The following is a 25,673-nucleotide window of genomic DNA, read 5'->3' as shown; positions in this document are numbered from 1 at the left end:
GCTTCTGCAACCAGCAAATTTTGAGAATGTTTTATTTTAAAGGGAAAACATCTAGTAGTTTAAAAACTGGATTATTCTCTTAAATTTCATTGCTACCCTATATCCTTAATCTTATAATTCACCTGAGATATCTTGACAAGTTTTGGGTCATGATCTAGAAAAAATCCAGCCTAATGTGTGGCTGAAGACAATGAGTGACCACAGAGAAGATGGGGAACTAGCCCTGCCAGAACATCTAAGCCCAGTGAAGGGTCCTGGATGTCCCAGAGTGACTGTAGACTTGCTCTTATGGCGTGAAATTTGTGGATTTTTAGCACTCATCTCACTCGTTTTTTCAGGCTGTGTGAGATAGAGTGGCCATGGCTGGCTGCTGGCAGGACCCCTCAGTTAGGGAGCCTGTGTGAGGGCAGGTGACTGTGGGAGTGTCCCATAGGAATGGGGTCAAGTCTTTTTCTCCCAGAGACAGGGGGAAGAGGTGAAGCCATGGTTGTCCGATGAGGTAATGATGGTCCTTGCTTGGCTCAGGTCCTGGATTCATCCCACCTTCCCTCCGTCTCATAACTGAAGCTCCTATGCTGAAAACCTCATTACGCGGAGAGATTTGGATGGGCAATGGAGTCAGTCTCTGGAGGTACATCCCTGTCCATTGACTGGCAGAAGTCTAGAGTGAGTGGGACCATGAATGAAATACTTCTGATAAGTGCCCAGGTGAGACAAATCCAGATCTGCAAGTCGAGAGCACCCTGACCAGGAAACAGGCTCTGCATACATTTCCCTTCACCTACATAAAGTGGAAGAATTGAGTATTTAAGGTCCAGCCTCATGTCTTAAACCATCTTGATGAATATTCCACTTTGGCTTTTTTTTCTAAGGCCTTAATTACAGTCAGAAATGGCTGTGCTACCCACTGCAGTTTCCCTTAGACCCAAAATCACAGAGCATTACATTTTAAAAAAATGCTATGCACTGGTGCTTAAAATTGAATGTCATTTTTACTTACAGACACCAGCAGGTGTTGAGCAGGGACAAAAAAAAAAAAAAAATCATGTACAAGGTTAGTAAATGAGGTAGGGATAGAAAAGAAATGGGGACAGTGCTCACGCTTCCTCAACTTTGTTGTGCCAAAACCCAGTCATCACACAAGCTCTCTCATTCACTCCCCTTTGATTCCCCATTTCCATTTCTGCTTAACTTCCAACTCCAATCCCTTTCTGGTAAAGCCCTGGTTTCTTCCTACCTACTTTATTTTAATCATTCATACCTGATCTTATCAGGAAAGGTACTCAATATAACATAAACTATTGCAGCCGTTTTTAAAGATTTAATAAACACAGCTTGATAAGGACAATAATAGAAGATGCACAAACTACAGAAGACACTCCATAATTCTGCATCTTTCCTGCTTATATTATAGCCTCAATGATTCTTCTGTCACTGTAGAGTACCCCAGAGTCTCATAATGTTCATCCTTTGTACAATTTATAGAAACATATTCACTCCCTGTTTGGAAACGTAGAGAAAGAAGCATTCTGATTTTTTTTTTTTTTTTTTAATTGTTGGTGGTGTTAGAAAGAGCTGCTCACATGGCCCTGGAAATATAAGACCTCTATTGCAGCATTGAGCAGGAAGGGGGAGAAGGTACTTCAGTGTTCCTATACTGTCCCTTACACACTTTGCAGAGGTGCTATTTTCTTAGTTATAGAGAAACCCTCTTAAAAGGTGATGATTTGATATGAAGGAGAGCCTTGTCCTTTAGGGTATGGATTAAGATCACCAATTTATTTATATGCTGGGCACTCAACAAATCTGAGAATCACAGTGTAATGATTTAGTCCTATCTGTCTTTCCTGTGCCACCTGGTCACTCTCCCAGTCCCTGCAGAACACACCTCATTAAAATTTCATCCATTTTCTTCTTACTGCAGACTTTCATTAGCTTACTCTTTATCTGCCCTGAAGTGTGTAATGATAACAGTGTTGCTTATATAGCTCCTTTCATTTTCAAAGCATTTTACAAACATTAACTAATTAATGGAGAAGGCAGAGCATCAAATAATGAATTTTTCAATCTATTGGTGAACTGATATAGACAGATAATATGATTTGTTCACTACCTGAGTAGTTCAGAGGTGGACTTTAATTTAAAGTGCTGGCCAATTTGTCACTGATGATGACAGAGGGAAAAAAATTAGTTTGTTTCTCCTACATGAGGCACCTTTTTTCAATTGAATTAATGCTTCAGTTCTTCATTTAAAATTAGTTCCGTTGAATGGGATACCAGAAGCACAATATACTGATTTTCACAGACACAAAGAAATTAAGATCCACACAATTATTTCCAAATCATCAAAATCTATGGATTTGACATTTCAGCTGAAGAAATAATTTCATACAATTTTGAAAGCTACTTTTGTGCAATTTCATGCTCTACAAAAAATCCATTTGGATACAGAACTGTGACGCTTTGTGCAAACATCTCACTTATTGGTTAATAATAATGATTTAGCTTGGGTTTTTCCATCTTTACTCTCATTGACCACCTACCATCATTTTCTGCTGAGGAGCAAGAGAAACTGCCAACTTATAACCAAAGTTAGAGACACCTGATCAATGTAAATTAAACTAGGGGAAAAAGATCTGTTGGTACTGTGATATGGCAGCAAAAGAGTGGTCTCTAAACTTCCCTTTCAAAATATTTATTCTCTGATTTGTGATGCAGTAGGAGGAAGAATGAAAGATTATCAAGTTCTCTTTCTTGTGGTGGATGTATTTACACATATTCAGGAAAAACCTGGGACTTGGCAGACCAACACTGGAGTGTGCAAATTTTTGTCTCCCTGAGTTACAGCATGTCTGTGCTGGTTAACCAAGCTGAAATCATGCAAGGGCTGGTTAGTGGTGAAGGCTTGTTCTCAGTCCAGAGGTAATTTTATAGGGAATAGTTTTTCACCCTTTTCAAATATCTGTCCAGAACAGCCAACGTTTGAATAGATCATGGAAAAGAGATTAATCATTCTGATAGTATAAAAATAGTGGGAAGGAATCACTTACTAAGTCTTAAAAAACAAAACAAAACAAAACAAAAAAAAAACAACAAACCCAAAACCACATTTGGTTTGAATTAATGTGTGGGTTCCCATTACTCATGACTACTGGCAACTGCTGGCAGAGTGTCTGAATTGCGAAAACATAGGGGAAGTTAGCACAAATTATTATTTATTCCAATGTTATTACTGGAAGAATGCTTTTCAGAGAGTGGCACTAGGTATGGGCAACACGAGCTGCTTCTTGGAGCAGCAAATGGGTCAGAGCCACACCACCTGCTTGACCTAATACAGAGCACGAGAAAGCCAAGATCAGGGTTTGTGGGATGGCAACTAGTTCTAAGGAAGGGGTTTCTCCCAGAAATAGCATTTTCTAGTCCTAGTCCACCCATCCCCTTCCTTAGCCATCCCTGCAAGTATGTCTTTTCAGGGACTTTCCTCCCCTCTTTCTCTACCCGCTCTATCCCTTCTCTCTTTTGTGTCCTTTCTCTGAATGGAGTAGCACAGTTCTGGTCTTCTTCCACAGGGTTGCAAAACCCTGTCCTGCCAATAGGGTCACAAAAGTTTGAGCCAGTCCTGGTTATTCTTTAGTTGCTCTCTGTCGCTCTGCTTTTAAAAGGATTCAGTCCTTCAGCCAAGGACCAGTAGCTGTACCATGTGATTTGAGTGACCAAACCCACAACAGCAAACCATCAAAGGCATGCTGATTAATCAAAATTATTTAACAAATATTTGTGAGTAAATAATATCTTTCAAGGTGAGATTCTTGTTAACAATTCATTAGCAATAAAAAGAACCTGATTTACAGTGACGCATCTCTGCGGTAAGCAAATGAGTCACTTTGAGCTCTTGCCATAAGGGTAGCCTCTTTGGAATGGTATTGAGCTCTGTGAAGTGCAGTCCTTGTTTTGTCACTACTGCGTATCTCAGACTGATTTTATTCTTTGTGGCAGTATATCCACCATATTATCACGAGACTCTAGCTGCGGGCAAAAACCAGTTTTAGAATAAAACTTTATACTATCTCAGATTTACTATGGTTAAGAAGGAAAGTTTGAAACAATTACAAGCTTGAGTCAAAGGGATTATTTCAAAAATTTACCCAGGAAACTTCTCTAAATTCTATTTAATCCAAGCAGGGAAGTGGGGCAGGTGGGGAGGGGAGAGAGAAGAGGCTTCTGCATGTAATTTAATTCTTGATTAATTTGCAAACTGCTTGGCAAACAAGTTTGTGCATATTAATTACATTTCTAATGAAAAATATTTGCAGATGCACCTGTTTTCATGGCAAAGTATAGATCGGGATAGCAAAGCTAATAAATATCATTTAGTAACTATTGACTCCACCATTTTGGTAGAATATGTATTGCTGGAGGATCAAATGCGGTCACATAATTTTTTTATTGGTATCAGGCTGTACAAGACATAGAGTGGCTGGGGCTTGTGTTGTTGAGGACCCCAAGATTAAAGCAGCCTGTCTGAGTGCAGGTGACAGCAGAAACATCCCAAAGTAACACAACAGAGTCATTTTGTCTCAGAGTGAGGGACTAACAGAAGGAAAAATGATGATAGAAGTCCTCTAGTTTATGTATGCAAAGACTTGCCAGGTATATTTGCTTGCTGTTTCACAGGGTTTTACCATGAGAACAGAGTCTGTTGAAACACGTCATCAGTGTTGATTCAGCTAGTTCCTGACTTGTTCTTTAATTGGCAAAAAGGCCCACGTGATGCCACAGGTGGGAGCAGACTGAACCATACTGGTCAGAACCTGAGTCTAGGCAAAATCTAGATGATGGGAAGTACATTGTGCAGCTAGAGTTTGTTCCTACAGGTACCTCTGAGCAATATATTTGATTTTTATTGGTATTGTATGATTTGAGTTTTGCAAACCATGCTTAGTTTTGTTATTTAAAAGAAAATTTGAAGTAAAATGCTTAAATTAATGTTCACTGTTTATTTCCGCTTCATTATTTAAAGTGTTTATTCAGTATCACAATTTAGTCTTCAGTGAGCTTGTAATGCATCTTGTATAGAATTGCCAGAACTATAATATAGCATTAGCAAATCTAATGCTAAATGGTGCCTGTTAATGGTTGAAATTATAGTTTAGATCCTGAGAGTATAAAAGCATCATGAGATTCTTTGCACTTGGATATGGGTTTTGAAATTCATGTTAATGTTGATGAAATTTATGCTCAGGGATCTGGGAGAAAATATGCACCATGAAAACTGAATGTTTCATAGCTGTGCTTCACCACAATGCGTAGTGCTGAAAAGATCCCCGCCTGTTGCAAGCCTCACTCAAGGCACAGTAATTATAGTAATTAATGGCATTGTAAAGCACAACTTATTTTTAGTAGGTGTAATTGCCAAGGATGCTTCTTTTTAAAATGCTTTGAACTACATTCTCTGTCAGTAAGCACAGAGGCTGTCAGATATTTTTTTCTAATTGAGAAAAACAAATCAGTCATCAAAGTCAAAATTTCTAGGAGTAGTGGAGCCATAGTTCATGCTGAGAAGGGACTTTCTCCCTCAGGAATGACACTGATTGATTTTTAATGTGTCTGCTCGTGAAGTAAGATACTGTTTTAACACCTGAACAAGGCTGTGACAAGTGATTGTGGCAAGTGATGTACGAAGCTTACCCCATCACCTAGTTTCAGCTCAGATTGTGCTTATAGGGATAGCCTGAGATTTCTAAAGATCAGTCGCTGACAGGTGAGCATCCTGTTTTCTTCGTGGCAGGCTTGTTTGCTTCCTTCAGAAAGGCACTGCAAGAAACTCTTACTGTTTTTCTGCAGCTTAATGGGTAAAATTGAATAAATATAGAAGAACAAAGGAAATATCTAGGTATGAGAATGACTTTTGGTTGAACAAATGGATTTCATCTCTGCAAAATCAAACAGAAGCATCATGATTTTCTGTAACATTTAAATGACTAACACACAGAGAAAAAAGTAAAACCAACCAAGTGAAGAATATATGAAATTATTTATCTCAGGTATCCCAAAACCCGGGAGACTTATGAGGAGAGAAACAGTGAATGAATCTGAAAAGCACAAAAACTTCTTTCCTGTTGAGTTACAAGATAGGTGATTTTGAAAGATATCAGTCAGTGTGCAACAAAATATGATTTCATAAAATAGTGCAGATGTTAACTGAAGAAAGTAGCTATTAAAAATAAATTAAGAATTAAAACAGTAGAACCCTAATGATACATACTTCTGGGGTCTGGATCCATCACAATGCTATCAGCTTCAGTAGACCTGGTGGGGCTAGTGGGTGACAAGTCAACAGTGTTTCATTGCACCCAAATCCAGAGTCCAAAACACACAAATTCAGTCTACTATTTCTTGACACTTGAAGTCTGTGATCTATAGCAGAGTACCTACAGCATCAATGCACATTTTTACAGATACTGAAGTCCTCAGCATGGAGTCAGGTCACCAGGACCGTACTGACTCACAAGAAGCTGGCTCCGTCCCAACTGGCTGAAGACTCAGATTTAAATAAGGGATTCTAGCTAAGAAATGAATGATTAAATTATCATATATGACATAAAGAGATTAGCACCACACTAGTTTTATACCAGAGTAATTTATCTGACTTCAGACAAATGACTCCTAGTTTTTTACGTGAACGTAGTCAAAAGAGGAACTGTTATATGGTGGGGAAGAGACCAGATTGCAGAGCACAGCCAGTGATACAGACTGGTTTAAACTGAAAAAAAGTTTAAGGGGAGTGCAGAGCAATCTTTGAGAAAGAAACCACAAAAATTGCAGTGAATAGCCAAGAGTTTTCTGGGGAATAGCCATTTTCTGGCCTTGACTTCCTCTCCTGGTTGTTTGTTTTTTAAAATGTTAAACTGAGAGTGGGCAAGTCTGTCCAGTGAGGGTGGGTTGGGCTGTAGCATGGAGCAGATGAGAAATTTAGCTGCTTGTGCTGACAGAAAAAAAAATCTTCACCAGTTGCAGGTCTGTGTGGAAGCAGTGATTTGCTACATGATGCTCTGCAGAGGACAGCTGTCAAATGAGAAGGACTGGCTGCTGCAAATGAATTCATTAGATTTGTTCAATCCAGTCACCTCTGACACTATTCTTTGCGAGTTTTCCCAAACATTCATTGACACGGTGGCATATATATTCAGCTGTGCTGAAGAGAACCAGCAGGCAATGAAGAAGTCAGAACATTTAGTTTCAGTGTGCACCAAGTCTGAAGGTACATTTTTTCATCACCTGTTGTTTGTTTGGGGGTTTAGGTTTTGAGGGAAATATTTTTTTTTTTTGTGGTGGTTGTTGTTCCTAAGAGGAAAAAGGTGTCTCTCAGCCAATGTGGGTGTTAATATGTGGAATGAGTCTTGAAGCAGCCATGCAGGCTGACAGACTAGGACCCCTTTTGTTGTTCTGCTCTACCTCTGATTTTAAATCCACATCTCACTGGAAACCCAAACACAAATAATAAGGAAGTGAATGGCAAACACACTTGTGTCAATATTTCCACTTTCAGATGATTTCTCAAGGAGGACTTTCCATGGCTGTGTTTGCAGTTCAAATAGAACTGTAGGAAATAATACAAGTGTGCTAAGATGCTCAGCAATGGTCATCAAATAAGGGCTAAGCATATGTGAATTTTAACGAGGTGTTAATTGAGAGTAGGCTGAAGGTAAACTGAGATCTCTGAGAGGGGGTTTGATGGTTTTATTGGAAACTAGAACACTCTAAATGCTGGGCTCTCTAATACAGAATAAGGACAAGTTCAATTCTAGTTTTTCCTGTTTCAGGCTGTTTTATGGTTATATTGATTGGAATATTTGTAATTGATTTACTAAGAACTATCACTCGAAGTTCAAAAAACCAGATGGATAATATTTAATTTCTGAAGGAGGACCACTCACTTATTTAGATATAGAAACTGGAGGAAGGAAAATATTAATTCTCACCGTGTCCCATTCTTTAATCCTCCCGTTGAACTGAAAATCTGTCTAGTGCTATGTTCCCAAATCACATCACAAAACACTGAAGCAATTTTATAGCCTTTCCTTTTCCTCCTGAAAGAGTGTGGCAACACTGTACTTCCATATTTCAAGTGTTTCAACCAAGGATAAAGTCATATGAAAGGCTCTCAAAAGTGCTACTTTATCTCCATATTCACTATTCAGGCTTGAAAGCAAACCCGTTTTTGGCTGCTTCACAGAATAAAATATTTAAAGACATGCCTTTGAATTCCTACTTTAAATAGAAAACAAAAGCACTTGTTTTTAGGAAGCTAAATCACTTTTTACTCTGATACTTCATTAAGCTCACTAGAGACTTGTGTTTGTCTCAGTTTTCAAAGTGCTGCAAGAGATTTTAGTTTTGTAATTCCCCTTTGACTGAATCCTTATTCCCTTCCTGGAAATGTATTAAAGCTGAAATGTCAGTCCTATGATAGCTGGGAATGTTTTTTGTTGTTTTTTTTTCCCGCAAAACAAATGTGCATGTAGCTAATGGGCATATTCTCGACATACCCTTAATCTACATCTGTAACTTTAAGTGAAGCACTGCTTTTTTTTTTTTTTTTTTTTTTTTTTTGCAGGGGATATATGTTTTTACCAAAGTGTAACTTTTCCACATCTGCTCATTTAGTGATAAAACTGACTCAGAGACTGTTCAGCTGTCAAAGGGCAGCATGGATGGGCACTTGCCTTATGATTTGATGAAGGGGAATCCCTGAGTGGCAGATAGCCAGCATCACTATTTTACCTTCACAGTTTCCTGGGCGATAATACCCTGAAGAAGAAAACGTAGCCGAAATAAACATAGCAACTTTTGCAGAACTATTGTCAGCCCATGCTAACTGAGTAAAGCAACTCAAGACCCTTCTGTTTATAGGAGAGTGAAGCTGCCCTCCTGCTTGGCCATTAATTAGGGAGAGCCATGTGATGTTAGGATCAACTTTGTCCATTTATTCTGTCCCAAGCATGAGCAGGTTGAAAACCAACAACTTCCAGCCTGAACAAAAGTGCCACAATGTCACTGGATGGGCTGTGTTTTGTGTAAGCCCTTCCCAGCTGGAAGGCATCCAAGACCCAAGGCATTTACAGCCCAGGTGGCTACTCAATATGGTTTGTCTCCCTGACACCACGTCTCTCAAATGGAGCACCTGAATTTCCCTCAGCCCCTCTCAGAATTGCTCAGCCATCATCCTGCTCAGGGGCGATGCTCCCACACAGCACCACATAGGTTGGTGATCTAGCATCTCGGTAACATGAAGTCTGGGGCTCTTTTTTGTTCAGTCTGGATGAAATCAGTTGTGTTAGAGAGAAATGTAATATGGTTCAATAGACATTACTCCAAATGTCTGTGGAACTTAATAGCATTTAAAAAAAAATATTCATAACAGTTTTCGACCCACCTGTAGAATTCTCTTGAGAAAATGTTGTTCCCTGTCAATTTTCACTAGATATTTTCAGCAGGTTATTTTGAAGTTGTTATTTTCTACAAAAACGTATAGTACTTATTAATAATCACAAAGGTAAGAATCAACAAATAAAAGAATGTGGGTAGATATGCTAGCAGGAAATAAGTAAAACAAAATGAGGAATGGCTCATATGTCTTTTTCTCTTCTACATTAATCCTACATCTGGACCCTGCCCTGCAGACTACCTCTGGTGAAAGTGCATCCAAATGTATTGTGGTGTTAAGAGCTGGTGTGGAAGCAAACCATTAATTTCTCTAAACAGTCAGTAGCTTATACCATTTAAACAGCTTTCTTTTTATGTACGACCTGTAATCTGAATCTTCAATATTACCATAAAGTTTCAACATAGTGCATGACAACTACAGGTATTCTGAACATTGGACTTTTGGCATCCATTTTGATTAAAATCCATTAATGTTTTCTAGATCATTATACTGACCTACAACACGCAAAAACCTGGCATGCCAGGATCTGCTCTGGAGAAGAAGGGTTTGACCAATAGTACATTTCATCTTTCAAAAATGGAAAAAAAAAATATCCATGAAACATGACAAAATAGTAATTACATGGATGTGGTGTGCAAATGATAATGTGTGATTGAATACCTCCTTTACTGGAGATTCTACTACTATGGTAACAGACAAAAAGCCTAATATATTCTGACTAATCAGGATTGATGTTAATTAAAGAAGAGTTCAAGATAATGACTTCTCATTACTATGTGATAGCTAGAAATAGATTGTTCTACTTCTAGGTAAAATAAGCAATTAGATATCTTCTGCTTTTAAGGACTTCTTTTTTATGAAGTCTTATCTCATTCTCTGTTCTTTTTCTGTTGTCAAAATATTAATATGTACATGTCTGATTTTTATTGCTGATCATCTAAATGCATTTTTTTTTAGTGGCTCTCAGATTGCATTATTCTTTCACTTCAATGGAGTTAATTTTTTCCTGTTACTATAAGGAAAGCACATCTTATTGGTTAAAAAAAAAAAATAGATATGCTAAGAATAAATCCTTGGATTATACACTGGAAAATACAGACAATGTGAAGTAAAGGCAGAGTTGAATTCCTCACAAAAGTGGTAGCCTTTTATTTAGAAGAGGAAAAAAGCCTTCAGTTTTGTCTTCCCAGTCCCTTGACTGCCCTGCTAGGAGAATATTGGAATGGTAAAACCCCCATTTGGAAGGTGTTTCTTGTTTTTTGCAGACAGCAAAAAGCAAGAAGACAAAAGGCCTCTGAAGAATCATTGGCTTTCCAATCCTTTCCTAAAACCACCATGGGTGGTGGTTTCAGCATAATCAATTACATTTCTCAGTTATGAGGGTATAAGAAAACCAACAGCCCCTCCAAATCCTCAGTGCTAATGACCTGGCATCATCAGACTTCCTCAGCAAGGAAAACAAAAGAGGCTTCATTTCAATGACAGACTGCTTCCACCAGATTTCTTCCTTTTTTTCTGTTTTTCCTCTCTTGGACACTAGATTATTAAAAAGTTCAAGAATTGTACTTATTAAACAAGGTGCGTTTGTCATCATGAACTTGTAATTATCCTTAGTAAAAAAAAGACATTGACCTAAATTCAACCTTTCTATGTGCCATTCATCAGAGTGATTACCCAGGGCTGCTACTGATACAAGGGCAGACCTGGAGGCACTCTCTGTGGAATTAAGCTGTTGTACTTTTGAAAGAAAAAATTTTAAATGGTGGTTTCGTGATACTAGAGGATTAACAAATACTTTCTGTAAGCATGTACAGTCATTAGAGCTCTGCAGAACCAAATAAAACTGAAAACTCATTGGACTGGAGATTTCACTGAAAACCAGGCTTACAAATCTTTCAGAAAATCCAGTTCAAGACTCAAACAAGCAGGACGAACTTTGAGAGAAACTGAGCTGAATTTTCAATAAACATAGAGTTTATTTGTGGGTAAATACTGGTAATTAAAGTACAAGGGTTTCCAGCACAGTATCTATTACTACACAGAATACAGTGACTTTATTTAAGACTTCCTTCAAAACCTGGGATTTATGCAAACCGAGAAATATAAGGTGATACTTAAGGTGCACAGATACATCTGAAATAAAGCAAAAGGTTGTCTGCTGCAATGCACAAGGAAAACAAAAACACTGAGCATAATGAGGAGATGGCATATGTAAATTACAAAGGAAAAGACTAATGAGTTTACCTATTCCTACCTGTTTGTATTCATATAAAACTGTTCCTTATAGTATGTCCTTCATCGCTTTATTTTGCCTTGCTGTAAATTCCCCTAGAAAACTCAGATAAGAAGGACCTCATGGAACCCATGCAATCTATTACAAATGGTTGGAGAGAAATTGGTTTAGAAATTATTAATTTGTTTAATAATGACATTAAATGAAGCACCAAAACTCTAGTGGAAATGTAACTTGTATTAACTGTAGATTTGTAGCAATATATCTTTTAACATAGTACATAGATTAGAAGCAAAAATGCTCACAGACAGAAGGAAAAATATGTTGATATTATCTGTAAGGATAGAATAAGGAAATATTTGCATCAAAGAATTTAATGAGTTCACATTGTAAGACTGGGTTCTTGGTGTCGCACGGTACAACTGCTTGGAACTGAATAGCAAATATACCATTACCTAAAGTAGAATTTGTTGCCACCTGAAATAAATGGAAAATGTTCACTAAGTACTACCAACAGAAGGCCAATGGCACACAGCTGAGACATTAATCACACATGAATTCTCCAGCCAGTTTTTATAACATTTTACAAAATTGGGCTAAGCCATACAGGTATCAACAGGACCCTTTCAAACTAACCTCTGTGTTGATTTTTAATAAGGATATATGTGTAGACCATTCTAAATTGGATGATGTTATAGCTCTTTAAGTTTTGCAACTTTAACTCATTTAAAAAAAGTATGAAACCAGTGTGTGAGAGACATTTGGTGACATATAGGGATTCCCAAAGCACTTGAGAAGCTTGAAAATAATTTAATTATCCTTGTATCACACTGGTTTTCCTCCTGAGCTCCTGGGAACTATACAGTTACCATCTGTGTTCATCTTAGAATATTTAAAGCCCCTGGCTAGGAAATCCTTGGTTTACTGTGAGATTTCTGTTTTATCACATCAACTATTGTCATAGATTGAAGATCTAATGGAAGTCTTTTTAGCTTTCAGCAATACTTAGTACCAAGGAACATTTATCATCTTTGATGAGGAAGGGGACAAGTATAAATGTAAAAGTCATTATCTTACAGGGAGAAAAATAATTAATGCCATGGTCTGTACTGAGAGAGTTTTATAACAAACAAAAAATAGTTGGCTTTAATGAAGAAGCTGAAGCAAGAAAAAAATGCTTAGCACAAAGGTGAATTAAGGTGCTGTTGGAAATCTCATTACTGAAAAACAGTCAGACAACAAAATGGAAATAACTGTCCACTAACAACTTGCTTAAGTTACTTAGGTGAAAGATAAAATTATCTTCAGTGTATCTCTTTATGAAAGAACAGATCAAGCAATATATCCCAATTTCAACACAGTTTGTTTGGTTCATAATACACTTTTCTGATTCCAGATCAGGCTTTTCAGCAGGCGAGAGCAATAAGCACCCTGCTGCTTCTGTGTTACCACTTCTTGCAAGACACAGAATACCAATAAGGACATTCTGCCTTGTAAGTGCCAAGTGAGGAAGGAACTATGGCTGCTTCTTGTGAAGTACACCGAGTTAGAAGTGGTTCATCCCAGTGGCTGGTGGCAATCCCAGCAACATGTTACTGGTAAGAAAATGTGGATAACCTGACTGAGCCATGATTTCCAAGGAGCTGCCTGCTGTCAGGTTTGTTGTATGATTGTTCCTGGATAAATGTCCTGAGCAATGGCTTCACACCCAAACCTATCATGTCATCCTGTCCAACCATGGTTTTTAGGTTATTTTTCCAATGCTTAAGACCTTAGCCATTTCTTTTTTTCTTTGGAGCACTTTTCCCTTTCATTTTCCTGTTATTTTCAGGTACAAGGAATGATTTATCTCCCTTCTTCCTTGTGACTTTCCACCTCAGGTACACCAAGCAGAAATGGAACCACCATTTTTTAAATAGAAGGCTTTAGATGGAGATTTATGGGGTTGGTCTTTTTCTTCAACATCTTATTGTCTCAGCTGCAGCTTCCTAGAAGCAAGCATATTCTTCATAACATTTTTACAACCAAACATTATAATTTCCCTTTTCACATTGTTGATTCCAATCATTTCTTGGACAAGTCTGTAGACATTGTTGAAAGCACTGAAGTCAGTAGCAAGCCTGGGCAGTAGAGTAGACCACAGGTGAACAGCACTATAAAGAATTGTAAATGAACTCTGATGCTGGTCTTAAAAACCAAGAAATAGAACACAGCTATAGCCCTCATCTCTATTTTATCTTTTCATGTGGCAAGAAAACTTAATAGATCTGAAAGCAGTATAAAACTAAATCTACTGTAGCTTGTGGTCAGCCAAATATGCAGTAATATGCTTGTTAAAATCAACAGTAACTACTTGGAATTAGCCAAGAAGCATACTACTTTGGAAGGACTTGAGGGTCATATGTAGAAAAGGAAGAAGATCAAAATGTTGCATCACAGGGAAAATGTAATAGTGGAAGGAAAAGCAGTAGGGCTTCAGCTATGACTTTTGGCTATGATTTTTTTTTTTTATGTAGCAATTAGAATGGGAGTCAGGAAATATCTCTGTAATCACTTACATGATCTCAGGCAAAACACTTACCATCTGTGGTTCTGGTACTCCTACCTGTAAAATCTGAGAAACACCTGGAAATTCACAAGGGAGAGGTGTTCTATATAATGTCTATATTATGCCATGCAGAAGGGCTCTACCTATGGGCAATATGTGATTCTTCACTTACTGGCCCAGCTTCTTCTGAGATTAAAGATTAAACTGAAACCATCAGCTCAGATTTTAGTCCCTCAGAACTGTAAGGGTCAGGAAGCTTTATATTTGAATGTGCAACTGCATTTAGAGATGGAGGAAACCTAAAGGAAAAAGAAATCATTTGAATTAACAAGTAATTAATGGAGATGTCATATGGCTGTGATTTTGGCCTGCAGTTTAAATTATGCTGGGTGCACAGAGTGCTATCTGCTCTCCTAGGAAATAGTTGTCAAATTGAATCGAAGATTTTCTACACCATTGTATGATGGAAAGATTTGCCAGACTTCTCTCTACTTTTCCCCCTTAGTTTTGACCATCTTCAACAACTTTCAGTTTTTAGAGGAACAGGGAAGACATTCCAAAATGTTGATACGTTCATTTCTCTGTCAAAACCTCACAGCACTGAGCAGAATTAACATCACAGAACTCTTCTCTTGTCCTCTCCTGTTGTACTTTCCAATTCTCGAGTCCCAGGAGCAGGGTCTGACCAGCTGCTGCTATCAAGTGTCCCCCATTATGGGCATCCACTACCATGCTGCAAAGATGAGGGAAATCAAGATACAGGACCTGGCAGCTGTCTGCACCTGGGTCCCACGTTATACCTTGCTCTAGTCCTGTGCCAGCCACACTGCACAGCTGATGGCGGCCTGTGGCTGCAAGATGCTGGAAATGTTTATCACAAACATCTCTTCCAAACCCTTTTCACACAGGGAAAATGTATGAAATGTAGCAGGGAAGTGCTTCTGAGTCCCACTGACGTGCTGCAGCAAGGCAAGTTAGCTGCCATTACTTCACTAAGCCTGAAAGAATAGAAAGTGACTGGCTGGTCCCAACCAGAGTCCAGTATGAAGAAATCTCTGTGGAAAATCTCTAAACGGTGGTGAAGAGAAAACTTAGAATGATCTTATGGTTTTGCTGCTGTCACTGAAGTTACTAAAAAACCCAATCTTAGTGTCTGGGTGTACTTTGGGAGTTCATCAGTCCATTTATCCAGCTGAATTAAACTGCTGAAGCTCTGCCGATTTCAGCAAAATCAATGAAGATGTGACAATTTGCCTTGGCTGATGAGATGACCTGGGACACCACTTTCAACGCTGAGCGGGAACTCAGTCTGCTGGCAAAGAGCTGTCAACATATCATAGTGCTTGCAAGATTCGTTGCATAGTGTCACTTAAAGAGATGGTAAGGGGAAAAGGAGACACCAAAAAGTAGCGGCTGTGGGCAGAAGGCCAGAAACAGTCATTTCACTACCATATCCATTAAAAGAAAAGGGGAAAAAAACATCTGTGGCAGCTAAATTGGTATAATAAAGTCAGTAGATGAAAGCAAAAAGATCAGAAGAAAAGAAACACAAGACGTAGAAAAATGAAACTGGAGAAGTTTAAACGTGCTTTTTATTTCCGGAAGTTTGCAATGGAATAGGAGGTAGAGGAAAACATTTTATTAAAAAAATATGAAGACATGAGACTGCTTCCTCCTCTTGTGAGGAAATTGCTCACAGAAGGAAGCCAGGGTTGTAGCACAGTGTATTCCTCCACACTCCCAGCCGGGAGGGAGAAATCCCATCACGAGTAAGACCAGGGCACGGTTGGTGCTGGAAAATCGCTGAGGAGGTGCCATGATTTCCAGCAGTTCTGTTTCTTTTGCCTTTAGGGTGACACTTTTTAAAAATGAGCTTCCGACTACTTTTCACGAATGACTTCATGGCACATTTCACAAACGTGTTGATCCTCGTGTCCTGGCAAAATTCCAGTTTGGGTAATTGCATCTGCATTGGGTAATTACATCTGCATAAGCTCAGCTAGAGATATCATCCGGAGCACAGGAAGAATCCTGCACACAAGCTGCTGACCTCAACTTTGAAAAGAGACCCTGAAGTTTGTGTATTGTTAAATGGTATTGTAACTTTTAACCCAGCAGTGGTAAAATCAAGGTGACTGTTGCCATCTGCTTATGGTGTGCTAATCAGTAGAAGCTTGCAGAGTACTTTTACATCCTTCAGGGTAAACAGTCACATAAATGTATGGTACTTCACAATGAAGAGTAGGGCGCATATTTTAGGGAAAGTAAAGAAAACAGAAGTAGGAAATGTTAAAGCTATAGAGGAGAGACAGACTGAAAGAAAAATGACAAGAAAGAAAACTTCATTGCACACATTCAATGTCACATCCAAGCTACTACCTATAGTCTGTGATATTATTATTATTACAGTAAAATATAAAAAATAGACTGAAGGCTCACGTAAAATTTAGTTTTCTTATTTTATTTTAAGGCTATTAATATACTACTAGACTTTGCACTTAAAGTGCAGAAGCAGAGCTTTGATTACTATTATTCAAATACAAGTAATGCTTGATGTCTGTCATGAAGTTCCAGTATATAACCTTATATAAGGTGAGATCCGAGTTCACAAGACCTCGCTGAAGTTCAGTCCAGCTGACACAGAGATTTTCTCGAAGTATCTGTAAATATACCAGGCTTGTGAACACATTTATTCATGTTATTGTAGAGGAATTGTGCTTATTTATGGAACACTGGGAGTTTGCTTATAAATAGCAAATTGTACATTCACAACTGGCATTGTCAATAAAAAAGATATATTTTGGCCAGTAGAACTGGTACAGCTCTGATCACTGTCAATGTAACTCATGGATCACTGGCATGCCAATGTACAATTGTGTTAGCAAAGTGGAGCTTAGGGAATGCAGAAATAATGAATTCTGAATTAAATTTGTTTTAAAAACAGCGTGTGTTGTATAGGGCACGTTTTGGGGAGAACTGCTGAAGAATAGGACTGTGAAAAGAGGATAACTTGGTAAAATTCATTTTTGATGCATGTTTATTTGTCAGTTATTGCCGTGTCAGAACCAGGCATCTCCTCTTGTAATGAAATAAATCCAAATTACAAAAGCCTCTGAATATAAATAGAATATTTGCACTTAATTAATTTATGTCTAACCTACCTGGCTGCATCTGGTTCCAGAAAATGGAAGCAACCACCCAGAATAGTCCCATGTTTTCTCTATGGTGATTTTAGCCACTAATGTATTGTTTAAAAGAAAGCAGGGGCAGAAGAATTCTTATTTTTCCCTTTCTATCACTGTGCTATAAAATGTGATGGCCGTGTTTTCGTTTTCCATGGCTACAATTAATCATATTCAGAGCACCTCCAACCTCAACGGGTGGGTAAAAATCTGCTTTGTGGATCCTGTTGTGCCACATTGGCCAGAACCAGCTTCTGAACAAGTTAGCATTGCCAAGACTGAGGAATTCTTGGAGATGCGTGGAAGGAAACCTTCAGATGCCTTCCAATACTGCCAGTCAGGACTGTATGCACCTGGGAACATCAGGCACCTACATCCCTTTGAAAGTTTAGCATCCAGAATTTTTTTGATCCCAGACTAATTAGTCAGCAGTCCATGCTATTGATCATAATTAGCAGAGATATAGAAACGATCCTAATGCAGTAGTTTGAGCTGGGCTTAATTAAGATCAAGCCTTTGATACAGTATGCATAGTCATAGGCCCAAATGTATTCTGCTTAACTGTAAATAATTTAGGAACACAGTCTCTCTATTCAATAAAGAATGGTAAATCGGCACTCTCAAAGATAACTCATGCCTTAATGGGGCTCAATCACACTCTGGAGGTGCCTATGGCCTTGGACAATAGAGGGTTCCTCTGGTGATTAGATACTTAAAGCACTTCAGTTAGGTGGGGTTTTTAAGTCACAGTTTTAAAGCCAGAAAAATCATGTTCAGCCAGTGGACCTCTAGCGCAACATAAGCCATAGAATTTCACCAAGCATCATTGCTTTCGTGCCAAGCCTTCCACTTGTACTGGAGCATATCTCTTAAAAAGATCAGCTGGAGAAACTGCCTGTTTAAAACCAGGATGTTTGTTTTTATTATTATAGTTCCAGCATATTTCCTAAAATTGTTGGAATGCCAGATGCTACTTTGGTGAACTCCAGATGGCGGAACTTTAATCAGTAGTGAGATGTGATTTACTAGAAATAGTCCTTTACAGCAAAAGTATATCTCAGGCTGTTTCTTTTCTGAAGTATTTTGGTTTGCTCTTCAGATCATGTATTTAAAGTTTCTTCACTGTACAGATTTATGGTAAGTATCATTATTGTAAAAAGGTACCACAGAACTAATTATTGCTTACAATGCAGGGTGGTGAGAAGTACAATTCTTTATTACACGGGTTACCCAAGAATCTAGAACATCATACTACCTCTTTATTTTCAGGCTGAAAGCCTACTTTTGTTTAGTGTTCACAGTATGTCTTACAATACTTTCCTCCACTCAGGGGATTTTTTCGTACGGTAACAGTATGCACAGTTTTAAATATTTGCATAAGACCAGGTTCTCTGGTCTGCTTTGTTTTGTGCTGCCTGTAACTTCCCAGCTGGGGGTTCCTCCATTGATGAGAGAACATAAAATCAAAGTTAGCTCTCTTTATCTTTCCCCTTTCCAACGCACTCACAGGAGCAAAGCGGTGGGCAGCAGCCATAACATGATACACTGCTATCCCCATCCATCCTGTATTCACTGTGATCACATCATGTTTATTCAAGGAGACTGAGTTGCTGGAAAGAACCCAAAAGATCTGACCACATCTTTCTGTTGTGAAAGCCTTTTATACTCTTTCTTGCAGTTAGAAGTACATCCTGATAATAATATGCCCTATTTCCTCTATGGGCCCCAGGAATAACAAGACATTGCAGTGTCATATAGAAAGAGTGGAAGGGTGCAGAGAGCTGATGTGATTCCCTGATTATGCATCCATAGAGCCTATTTGTTTAACCATGATTGACTTTTTTTTTTTTTTTTTAACTTGTAATTCTGTGTGAACATGGGTCAGAAGGCACAAGACATTAATAGTGAGAATTTTATCTATTATAACCTTTGAAAATATCTAGAAATAATTTGGGGCTGGGAGGGTCACACCAAAGAACTCACACTGTACAGCTTGAAATACCATGATTATGTAAAGCTAAAGCCATCCTTACAGCATGTATAACTTTGAGTGCCCTGGAGTTACTGCCACCATGAATTCCAGTGCTCGTACTCTTTCTTTCATAGGCTGCATCTGCTGTATAGTACTGGTTTAATGTGAGTCATTCAGCATTTGTGTCCATTAAGTAGCGGACATGTGGGCTGATGTGAAGCCCAGGTGTCCAAATACCTGTCCTGTTTTTCAGGTGGGTCCTGAGCTCTGCCAGACTTGCCTGGTATATCAGCAATAACAGTTTTAATACAGGGTTAGACAAGGCTATAGAACAATTCACTATCAGAAGTAGCTCCGGGAACAGGTGCATGAGTCTTACATTAGATTTATGGAGGAACTAGGAGGACATTACATCAGAGCCTCATTCCCCCTCCAGGCACATTGAAGATGTGTCCACACCTGATGGCCTACCCCTAAAAACAACAGCTAAGTTAGAAATATAGGGGAGGTCAACTCTACTTACAGGTTAAAAGCAATTGATCTCCTCATTTCTCCTTCTCTTCATTTCTCTTGGATAAATGGTAAATCCAGTTACAGGGAGAAATTCAACGTATTGATTTGGTCTTACCCAATTTTTGTTTTCCCTCACCCTCAGTTATAGGGGTCAACGAGCAGAGCATGTGTTGAAAGAAGAAGCAGCAGAGCACAGAATGGTCAGGTCAGAAGATCACTATTTGGACTGAACTCTCTGAGCCTCAGCCGCTCTACCAACAAAATCATATGACATCTTTCATCCTCAAATATCTCATTGCTGAGAGCCTTGTAAAACTTGACCTCCCTCTCCAAGAATGACTTCATGCTGTGCTGAAACACAGCTCCCCTGGGACTGCGAAGTGCTGCCTGTTAAGGTGCATACTACAACGTGAATTAAGCTGAAATTAATACTGACTTGTCTGATGTGTTCCAGGAGACATTTGGGTCAAGATTTTGGGACTGAATCGCCATCCAATCCAAAAGGTTGATGGGTAATTAAGGACAAGAGGTATTCATGAGATCAGTTTTACACCTCATCTGAAGTGTACCATCAGTCCAATCCTTTCTCAGGGTATAGTGAAGTTTTTAGCTCAGTACTCACTAATAACTGCTGATCACATAATTCTGCCAAGACCTGCAACTTTATAAGTTTTTTTTTTGAAGTTACTGATTCTAACACTAGCCTGGCTTCAGTTACCCTTTGCACATAGATAAAATCTCAGCTTTCAGTAACAATACAGTAAAAGTGCACTTTCTTTCTGCTGTGTATCTTCTGGTGCTATACCAGAAACCAACCATTTATCATATAATCAGATTCTTGCTGAACTATATGCCATCTGTGATCAAATGAATAATGAATAAATTCAGAATGCAATTTTAGCTAGCCTATTTTTTGTTCATATTTCGTTCTTAGTAGATTTGAGTCTTTTTGACCTTGTGAAAAATGGCTGCATTTGAACTAAAAATGTGTTTTATTTCTAGATAATGGACTATGCCAGCTTCCATTTCTTTTAGAATTCAATAGAAGCTGTTGGGTATATCAGGACATTTTCTACATCCTTATTTACTTTTTCTTTCTTTCAGACTATACTCTTTGATATAGCTAAAACTCCAATCTTTACTCATATCTCCTGGCTCCAGCTATTCTTTTTTGATTTCCATTGTTTTCTGTGTGGCAGGAACTCTTGCTATCAAGCATTACATTTAGTTTTCCACTCATGTAGCTATGAGCTAACAAATTACACCAATTTCTTGAGGCCTTCCGAGCTAAGTGAATTTGGCTCAATCTTTCTCAGCTATCAGCCCTTCCATTATTGTTAGGGAATGCTTCAGTGATATTTATTTGTCATTCTGGTAATGCAAGTTCTTTTGCTTTGATGCTGAGACTTTGAAACCTGGATGCCTGACAACGTAGCACTTCCTCCAGAAAGAGTCTAATTAAAATGTGCTAATGCAGTGACCCTTGGTCACTTGCAACCCCTGAAGACATCTCCCATGGATATCTGGTTTTGTTGTATGTCAGCTTTCAGCAAAGCAAAAAAGGGTTGGATTTACTCACAGCGTTGTGCAAGGGGTGATGTAGGGCTTTACGCAAGGCAACAACAACCATCCTTTCCAAAGCTGCTTGGGAACAGTGTGCTCTCCATGGCCCTTGGGAAAGATGCAGACTGCTCCTTCCCCGTGATGTGGCCGCTGAGCTTTGCGCAGCTGCTTATCAGACATTTTCTGCAGCTTCTTTAATGATCTGATTTGCATGTTTACCTATAATGTGTGCACAGCCATAAACACTGGCTTTGCTAAACAGTGTTTTGGCAGAAGTGAACAATGTCAGATGGAGACTCAAAATGCTTGACAGAATTCCCTGGGGCAGAAACAGCAGATGTGAGGAGGCAGAAATTGCAGCAAGCCCCATAAGGAGACTGGGCAAAGACCTTTGGGAAGACAGAGGCAGTCTGAGCTAACCAAGGGAGCCTGAGATGGATACAGTTGCTTAGCAGAGGGGAACCCTCCTGCAAGTTTCATGCAGATTGTCATTAGCTTCAGTAAATCTTGGCTTTTCAGTTGGGTCCTGTCATCCCATTCTGTTCCCTCATTAAGCCCCAACTGCTTCTGCTTTTCTCTACCTCTTCTCATTTACTTTCCATCAATAGTTTAATTTCTGTTTATCCTTAGCGTAGGATCTCACCACATTTCCTCTTTCCATCTCTGGTTCTCCCCATTGCTGCTGTTCCTCCCACTTTCTTCTTGCATGGTTCTTGTCCTTTCCTATCAGCTCCTCAACACATTTTTTGCCCTGCTAATGCATGGTAGTGACAGTGTTCATGACACTGCTTCTGTCTCAACCCTTTTAGCATGGATGGAAGCCCACAGAGCTCTGTGGTGCCTGGTTTGAACTTCAGTCCACACACTTGCTGGAAGCCCAGTTGGATATAGAGTATATATAGAGTAGTTAAGAGCTGCCAGAGCGAGAGCAGGAGGCGTGAGCATCTGCCTGAATGCCAAACAAGGCACATAACGATTGTCAGGTCTTCATTAGGCTTTGAACATAGGACTCCATGTAGCCATACCTTCAGTTACACTCTCAGTGAATATTCATCCCTGGTAAAGGTGGACAGACAGATCCGTAACAGTTGTATGACACAAAAGACGTAGAAGTGACAGAATCTGTCATGCTGAAACAATTCTTCCATGACACAAAGTAGGAAACAGGTGCTATACCGCTTGCCTCCCTCTTAAGCACAGAGGAGAGAAACATCTTTACATGACTCAAGGTGCAAGGACATCCATGGGATTTTAAAGGACTGTTTAGGGCAATCCACAGACTGCTTGTACCTCATGAAGGTGAGCCTCAGGCACAGGGTTTTGCAAGCATTAAAGGTGACTCACTGACAACTTAGGCTGTCAGTACAGGCTGTGCTAAGGCAAAAGAGCTGAACCCAAGCCAAAAGATAGGCTTACACTGTCTGATCAGTCACTGTAGCATATGTTGTTGGGAATGTCTCCTGAGACATTCCCCAACAGACTTTGCTTGAAGAGAGCTGGATGTTCTCTGCCATTGCATGATGTCTTGCACTACAACATGTCTAAGTTGTGACTCCTGAAATTTTCCTTTGTATTAGTTATTTAGTATGTTATTGCTTGTAAACCGCACCTCAGGAAAGATACACTCAACCATGTGAGCTCTCCAGCTTTACTCAGATCTAAGTACTTCATAGCAAAGCATGTTTGACAGTCAAATTAGGAGAGTAACCTGGTGCCACACACATTGACCTGCTAGATATGCTGAAAGGTAGTGCCCCCTTCAACTGGCCTATGCCAGAAATGTTCCAGGTAGATCACTTGGTTTTATTTCTGCACCATCATAAAAAATTTAGAAGGGAGCAAAAGGCCATCTAATTCATACTGTGACCACAAAGGAAGATGAACTTTATATAACCAATCATAGGAATTGTTTGGGGTTTTTTCCACTTCTACTCTATAAGAAGTTAAAAATTTTAATATTGGTTTGATAGTTGTTATTTTAAAGGATATATGTTTGATTTTTCTGATAGACAGTGGTTGCTAGTTTAGGATGATGTATTATTAAATCATTTTAAAAGGAACTAAGATAAATATTTTAAACAAAAGGGAATGGTATAAGGCAGCATCATAATACAAAAAAAAATATCTAAAACAAAGGCAATTGCTTAATAGATTACAGTTGCATTTAAGTTTACTGCATTTGAGCAAATACTACCCTGCAAACTGTATTCAGAAAATTTTATCTTTTTAATGTCAGTCTTTAATCACTTTGATGTCTTCAAATGCAGTCATTGATAGAAAATATTCATCCCATTATTTGTTTTATCAAGAATAAGGCTGAATAAATTAAATGCACTTTTAAGAAATGGTGGCATTTGCAAAAATGTGTGTGTTTTACTATACATTAACAATAAAAGAAGTTGATAAAACTTATTTTAGCTTGAATCTTCAAGCCATCTGTAAGCTATTCCCATGACCTCTCGGACTGGGCTCCAAGTTCTGCCTTACTAATATACTCTGCTCTACCATCATATGTCCAAAATTAAGAAAATAAAGTTTACTTTTAAGATTCCTCCTGCCCGTCTCTTAGTAGTGGTGGCAGGCAGTCTCAGTACACTGTAGATTACTGGATATTTGGATCTAGCAGAAGTACTCCTGGGGACGGCAGTTTTAATTGGATCTTGAAAGGAATGGAAGATCTCTTTGTTTCCAGAAGAGTGACTGCAGCAAGAAAGCAGGGCTATAGATCAAATGGTTAGATTGAACAATAAGTGAGATGATGTATTTTAAATTGCACAATGGCATAATGGTGGGGAGGTGCCAAGCGCTCTTTGGAAAGTGGTTTCAGATGTTTCCTACCCAGAACAATACAGATTTTTGAGACTTCATTTAAAAGCAATCACAAGGCAAAAGGTCACCATGCAAGCTGACTAATTGGTTGCTGGCCAGATGGAAACCTGTATGTACTTAGTTCATTTCAAGGACAAGTTGCTGCTGGCTAATGTATGGCAGATGGGGAGCCAGGGGAGTTTATTTTCATGAGTCACACCAATGCGAGGGCTACATAACATTTTGTACGGGGGGTCAAGCCAGATCCTGTTTTTCTCATCTGAAGAATAGTCTGTGCGTGCCCCATGTTAAAACAAGGAAGAAGATGTGTATAAATCAGAAGTAGAGATCTCACCGACAGATGCTATTTCCCCACAACCTCAAACTGAAGTATCATATACTTACTCTCAAAGTACTACATAGGGCTAACGCTCTTCATTCTCCTGTGTCCTGTTTGGGATGCCTTCTGGCTGACATGTGATATTCATCTTTATCCACCATTTTGTCACTGTCTCCATAATACAGAACATCTTTCCAGAACAAATCTACAAGATGATCTCCCTTTCTCTGATTCTTCCCAAAGACCCACTTCTACTAGGAAATTTTCTGAGCGCTGCACGACATCTTAGTGAGGAATAAACCCTAGATGATTGTCACTTGTATGAAGTGGTAATTAGTATAGCTTGTAAATAATTTGAATAATACTTTACAAAAAAAAAAAAAAAAGATTATTGTGTCATCTGACACTTCTATGAAGATCTACCCATTCCCACCTTGAACATGGTCTCTTTTGCTGCATTTCCTTCCACATTCATTGTGCATCCCTCAGATTAGTCTACATCTTTATTTGGCAAGATCTTTTGAGTATCTTCTCTTTCCTATTTTTGCTGTGGAAGTAGATTCTTTAGCTTCAGGCAAAATATATGATCTACTCCTTGGCTTTCAGAGCTTTATAATTCTGTTGCTGTTTCCAGTGTCCTAGGAACAAGGAGACATTCATGTTTGAAATATCAAAACTTATCAGTTAGTCTTATTTAAAAAGTGAAAATCTAAGATTTTCTGAGTAAAGAACAGCCAAGATTCCAAGTAAAGCTTTTGTAGGTTGTGTTGCCTTTATTTTCTATTATGCAGAGAAATGATGGAGTTAAAGACCAGTGTTACTAAAGTACAGGAGGATTGTCCCACATGCGTGTGTCCAGAAAGCTCTCTCATAAATTGCATTCACATTTGGCAACTCTTCTTCTTAATATGAATCCTCTTTTTTTTTTTTTAATCCCTGTTTTTTCTTATCAAAAATGTTCTCTAAAACTTTACCTAGCTAAAGAGAATGCACAATGTCTTGTGTGCTCTGTGCAGATGACAGCTATGGGCATACCATCTTATGTTTAAATTGTAGAATATGACTT

Source organism: Tyto alba, unplaced genomic scaffold, assembly GCF_018691265.1.
Source record: "Tyto alba isolate M040663 unplaced genomic scaffold, T.alba_DEE_v4.0 Super-Scaffold_14, whole genome shotgun sequence".
NCBI classification, from domain to species: domain Eukaryota; kingdom Metazoa; phylum Chordata; class Aves; order Strigiformes; family Tytonidae; genus Tyto; species Tyto alba.
The sequence above is the reverse complement of the archived record's forward strand: the minus strand, read 5'-3'. Positions refer to the sequence as shown.